Source organism: Phallusia mammillata, chromosome 6 (genome assembly GCF_965637545.1).
Source record: "Phallusia mammillata chromosome 6, kaPhaMamm4.hap1.1, whole genome shotgun sequence".
NCBI lineage: Eukaryota > Metazoa > Chordata > Ascidiacea > Phlebobranchia > Ascidiidae > Phallusia > Phallusia mammillata.
Genome location: NC_137257.1, coordinates 26,691,678 through 26,698,760, shown reverse-complemented (window position 1 = coordinate 26,698,760; position 7,083 = coordinate 26,691,678).

Sequence of the window (7,083 nt, the reverse complement as noted above, 5' to 3'; positions counted from 1 at the left end):
TTAATTTATTCCCGTTTCAAACGATACCAAAGCAGCGTTGATGTTACCAACCCTTGCATATGATGACGTCAACAAAATTTTTGTGAATTTTATGCTAACAGCAAAATATTGTATGGGACGTCGAATCGTCGATTATTTACAATAAAACTGCTGGAAGAGCAATAATCGTTTATATAATATGCTAATCTATATGCGCTAAAGTACGATATGCTGCGTTTTTTTCAAACTTCATTGGATCACAAGTATACTATACTAAAAAAGATAGTAATTTTGTTATCGTTGAACCTGAAGTGGCATCGCAAGATCCGATACAGGGTAAATGTGTAGGCATTTCACAACTTTCATTCAATGGCTTCGTAGGATCCAAACAATATCTTGCTCGCTCAAACCATCCAGTGTTGTTACAAGTTGCATTGCAAGTTGTGACTCTGAATGCTGTGTTGTTTTGATCGCAAGCTTCAATGTTGCAAGGTTTAAACTGATATACAAAATTTTTACATTTAAGTTATGAAAGATTTGAACAATACCAGGCTCCATTGTGCACAACATACTTGTGGGCTTGTGCAGTTTTTATCCCGATTTTTGCAGATACGAATCCGATATTGTGTTCCCGGGTAACAAGATTGGCTGCATAAAGACCATGCCGTCCACTGTGATGTGAGGTCGTTACCTGTTTGTAGAAACGTGATAGCAATATTTTCAGGCAAAATTCTACTACAAGTACGTAAGCAACATTTATGGTCGCTTGTTTTTGCCTATTTGTAATGGCAAAAACAGAATGATCCGGGGCGCCCGAATTTATGTTTGTTTTATGCTACAATGGGTAGAAACATGCATGATTACTACCGGACAAAGTAGTAGAAAAAATACGCAAAACGTGTTTTTTTTTCACGATTGCAGAAAGCACTCTGATCACATCTTACTTTCTGGTGTAATGATTATAAACTAGCGTTTATTTTTAAATATTTACTGTATTTTCATTTGAGACCTCGAATCCACATTTCCAGGTGCATTGTAACTTAGCAACCACAGTTTAAAAAGTCCTACCTTTTAGTTTTAGAATATTTTTTTGTATTAAAGCAACTAGATATTTGTCTCACCTTCTATTAACGAGATAGACGCCCAAATGCAGATGAATGTTGCGAGTTCCCTAGCGACCATCCTTCTAACCAACGCCGTTGCTCCAATCCGGGAAACTTTGACAAAATCGCTATTCGATTGTGCAACTTGTTGACCTGAAATCTTTTTGCACAACACAACAGTTACACCTGTTTGTCTCCCCAAGTAAAGTTGTGAATGTCGAACAACTACCTGTCCCTGCATTGCATTCAGGTGTTGACTCATACATTATGACACGTTCTTAACCCGTCGCGCGTCTCCCTTTAATCACTCATTTTAACATCACATTAATTATACACTGTGACGTCACATGTCAGGGTGTCTATGACGTCATCACATGTACTGCCTGACGTAGTTGGGCGGATTGGAGTGTAAAAAAAACAGTTTCTAACATTAAGATTCCTAACTTTTTTTCAACCCAGATTTTTCGGTTAGGGAGACAAATTGGCACTAACGCAATCACCAAGTCGGATCGTGCAACATTAGGATTCTATGAAGTGTAAATAGGCACAACAGGTGGATCAAATGTGCAAAAATAAGTTCCGAGAACGCAGAAGTATAGTTCTAATTACCTATAGGCCTACAATATGTGGTCCTAGGTTAAAAGCGCTGTAGCTGTGCTGTTTTTACCGTATGTATTTGGTCGTTAGCCTGTAGGGTGATTCACAATCTATTACATACGTTAGTTGCAGAAAATGTTTAAACAAATGTATTATAGTAAAGCTGGTAATATTTGAGCAAAGAAAAAATCCTACTAGGATCACTAACGTTGAAACAACTTAAACTCGTTTCAACGTCGTTATCATCAATGTGCAAAATAGCAACACTGAGGTCACGTGAGGGTTATGATGACGTGTAGAACTTTAAACTCATGCTGATCAATGTATTTTAACTTATTTGAACCACAAAGTTTTATAGAAAGTTGTAATGTGAGGCGGGTTGATATACCATCCTACTGTAGTAACCCGTGTCGTAGGAATTCACTGAATATATCACTGATGATGATATGAGCATTCGGAAAAACCTTTCGTAACAAAACATGTCGCTTTGGGGTCCATTGTGGCATTATATTGTTCTTAAACTGTAGGAAATCGTTTGTTGATTGCTTTTTTTATGTTTGAACTCTGCCTAACGTCGTTAATACTGGGTTATTAAGTTGTAACTGCTCAAAAGACAATTGTTCTTTTCTTATCGGTGTCAGACTTTGCACTTGAGTGAACAAACCTTTGGGTATAATTTGTTTATGTTTGTTCGGTCGACTTTCAGGCAAACACTGTTTTGAATTTCCTGTGTTATTTAAGTCAGGGGTTCTTAAACCCAGGGGTACGTGTACCCCTTGGGGGTACGAAGCACTAAAACAGGGGGTACGACATGCAGGGAGAAGTTATACGCTATTTAGGCATATTTGTAAAGAATACGTTAACAAGTTACTTTGTTGTATGTCAAGAACGGATGGATTTTGTACTACTTACACGCAAGTTATAAATACACTGAGTTTCATTACAATTTTATTTACCGTCGGCCATTGTGTTCGAGCGCTAAAAAGGTTACGAAACACTTCATTTCAGGGCGTTAGGTAAACCCGCTTAATCTTGCTTTGTAGCGATCCCGATGTTTCATCTAACATTTGAACGTTTCGATCGGTTTCCTTGCACGGTTTGATGTTATCTATTCAACTTTGCATCGTTGCTTTAACCAGGGATAGTCACCATCTATTTGTGTGCGTCTGCGATCGCGTCCTTCGATAAACGTCATTTCCTTATGACTTTTGTAGCCTGAAGTTTACAGTTGCTGTGTTGCGGTCCATTATATTGTAGGATGCCTTTATTGACAAAAGGGAAGCAAAGCGTTTCAATTGTTACGTCGTTTTTCAAGAAGAGTCGATTCGCGTCAAAGGAAACACTTTACTACATAGCATTGCTAACATTGCAACAGATACATTTTGGTTTATTTAACATTTGTACGTGATACTAAATAGCTCATCTTACCGCATGCCATACCTCATGGTTTGTGGAACGTAAGAATGTAAGCCCAAAACAAGGGCAAATGAGACCAGCTTGTAGTGTTGTTTGATTTACCATCCCTTACCCAACCCAAATAGCTTTAACCGTCAGCGCTTTCAAATCTTATAATGTTTGCATTGGGTATATTTATGTGCAATAAAACAGCTTACTATGGTAATAACATGCAATGTTTAGTACCACCACATGGGTACGACGTATTTTTTTTTTTTTGAAAAAGACAAACAATAAGAACCTGTCATACGCTGAACAAGGAGTAACAATGGGAGAATAGGGCCGTTTGTTTGTAAAACCCGAAGCCAATTTCATGCTTAAGGCTGCCTGACTCGAAGTGTTAGGATGCCGCCTTTCTCCAATCATTTTAGGTCATTGTGGGGTAAAATACTTTATTACTGTACTTAAATTATCATGCAGCAAAGTTGTTGCACACAAGTGAAATAGCAGCAATAGCGCATTTTTTCTTTTAGGTCTTGGAATTATGGTAATAACGTTTATTAAACCCAACTAACGGTTTATTTCAACATAATCATCTTTGCCGTATGACAAAATTCCCAGCTTGACTTGTTGTTTATTTGTCATCGGAACTTCATATGTGGACTTGCTTCCCATTGGTTGTTCGTGTTTATTCTCGCTTCTGATTGGTCGGTTTTGATCATCGTTGCTTCTGATTGGCTGTTTGTTTGCTGAAGAACTGAATTCTTCGTACTTGGGCGAATCCACTCGAACTTTGAATAAAAAGTAATTTATTTATTTCACTGTCTCATTAATGTAAAATTTAAAACTTCACCTGCATTTGAAACTTGATTTATATTTTCGTTTCTCTCAGATGCTTGATTGATTTTTTTCCTGCAGATTATGCATTGCGATTTTATTTCGTTTAAATGACCATTCAGTTTATCAACATACCTTTTATAAAATGCGAAACCAAGGTTTGAAAGAACAACAACAAACAACAAAGCCCACCCAGTAACTGCGGTGGCAATCCATGGATTATATTGGCATGGCAAGTCTGTGAATCAAAAACACAAGACAATTAGTTGTTGTTGCTTTTTTGCATTTAAAATTTGAGAGTCCGGTGTAATAAAGGTCAATATTAATTTTAACGAAATGTGAGTATTTTACTAAAGTTCTTGAACCCTGTTCTTGCAGCAAACAACGTGATTCATTATGACATTGATCGAAAGTACCGGCCCTTTCTGTATGTTTTGCAATTTTTCACAGAAATAACAATGACGTCTATAGCCATGCAATGGTTTCATGCTACTAATTATTACCCTTCAATAATACCTTTTGTTGACTGTTGGTTTATCGGAGTTGACACAAAAGATACTTGATGATTTGATTGCGTTGAACCAGAAGTGGCATCGCAAGACCTGTTACAGGGAAAATATCCAGGCGTTTCACAACTTCCATTCAACGGTTTTGTGGGATCCAAACAATATCTTGTTCGTTTCATCCACCCAGTGTTGTTACATGTTGCATTGCAAGTTGTGTCTCTGTATGCTGTGTTGGTGCTTAGACAAGCATTTGTATTGCATTGTTCACGCTGTGAAGGACATAATTTGTTGCGTTATATTTCAACACAACCGAAAAAAATCAATTCAGATTGCAACTAACTTGGAAGATTTGGCAGCTTTTATCCGAACTAGCACAAGTACGAAGTCGTTGTCGTATTCCTGGGTAACAAGATTCACTGCAATTACCCCATGTTCCCCAATCTGTTGTGACGTTGTTACCTGCTTGTGGTAAAGTGATAACAACGTTGTCAGGTGATATTTCAACATATTATGTATGCGACATATATAATCGTTTATTTTTGCCAATACAAAACTACTGAGAAGCCCTGTTTAGGCCAATGGGTTTATCTGAATGGATCTAGCCGTCGGATCTTGAAATTCTTTTTTTACGCGTAATGTCACTTTGGCTAACAACATACACGATAAAAACTGCAAACAGGTTATAAACTATGTGTAATATTTATTATCAATCAAGAGTCGCCAGAGACTCAATACTAGAGATGGAGACAACAGTCGCGTATAATAACAGTCTTAAAACTTTTGCTGTGTATTTTCATAACTATACATAAAAAACGGTGGATGATTTCAGACTTGTTTGAGTTTTTAGTCTGTCTTGTGAACAGGTTTGTGTCATCTTGTCACAATTTTAGAACACCTTTATCACATTATACTTTATGTTTTAATCATTATCGCGTGTAGGTATTTATTAAATGTTATGTTTATTTTATTGTGTTTTACTTTAATACCACAAACCAAAGTGTCCTAGTGCGTTATCGTAACTATAGCTTTGCTGTCCATGTGCTTAAACCGAGTAGGCTATTTATTGTCTTACCTTCTATTAACGAGATCGACACCAAAATGCAGATGATTATTGCGAGTTGCCTAGCAACCATCCTTCCAACCAATGCCGTTGCTCCAAATCCGAAACTCCTCCAATCCGACAAAAAACGGTATTTGGTTCTGCAACTTGTAGACCTGAAGTCTTGTTTTATAACGCCACAGTTACACCCGTCGTCTCCCCAAGTAAAGTTGTGAATGTCGAACAACTACTTGCGTCTGCATTGCATTCAGGTGCTGACTCACGAATTGTGACGCGTCCTTAACCCGTCGCGCGTCCCTTTAATCACTTCTTGTGACATCACATTAATTATCCACTGTGACGTCGTATGTCAGGGTGCCTATGACGTCATCACTTGTAACACCGACGTAGTTGGATGAATTGAGGTTTAAAATACAATTTCTGACATTAAAGCTTAAAATTAGGTTGAAGCTATAGATCAAAAGTTTTTTTAGCCCAGATTTTTTGTTTGGTGAGAGAAATGATGAAGACATAATTTCGCTAAATCAATTACCAAGTCGGATATTGCAACATTAAGATGCCATGGAGTGAAGGGCAAAGTAGGTGGATAAAAAAACGTTTAGAGAATGCAGAAGTGTAGTTTTAAGTCCATACAATAGGTGGATCAAGATTAAACGCACCGCGATTGTGCTGTCGTAACCTTATGTATCAGATTGTAACCCGCACAAAACTGTAGGTTGTGATATACAATCTATAAATATGCTAGTTGCAGATATGTTTAAACAAATCTGTTGTAGTAAAGGTAGGAATTTTAGAGCTAAGGAAAACTACCGTAAAAATAACGCACTCGTTTCAACGTTTTTATCATCAACCTGCAAAAAAGAACACTGATGTCACATGAGGGTTATGATGACGTGTAACACTCTAAACTCATGCTGATCAATGTATTTTAACTTGTTTGAACCACAAAGTTTACAGAAAGTTGTAATGTGAGGCGGGTTGATATGTCATCTTACTGCACTAACCCGTGTCGTATGAATTTACTGAATATATCACTAATGATGATATGGGCACTCGGGAAAACCTTGCGTAACAAAGCATGTCGCTTCGGGGGTCAATTGCAACATTATATCGTTTTTAAACTGTAGGAAAACGTTTGTTGATTGCTTTTTTCATAATGTTTGAACCTTGCTTCGACAATATTAGGGTGTTGTAGATGCGCAAATGACAATTGGTTGGTTTCTAATTGGTGTCAGATTTTGCACTTGAGTATACAAACGTTTTGGTATAAATTTATTATGTTTGTGTGGTCGACTTTCAGGCAAAAACTGTTTTGAACTTCCTGTGTCATTTAAGCTACTGTATACAAAACTTTGTCACCATTTCAGTGCGCAGAGCGTTAGGTGAGTCCGGTTGATCTTGCTTAGTTACGATCCAGATGTTATATTCTTAACATTTGAACGTTTCTATTAATTTCTTGCATGGCTTGATGTTATCTATTCCACTTTGCATTGTTGTTACAACCTGGGATAGTCACCATCTATTTGTGTGCGTTTGGATCGCGTTCTTTGATAAACGTCATTTCCTTATGACTGTTCGTGTAGCCAGAGGTTTATATTTGCTGTGT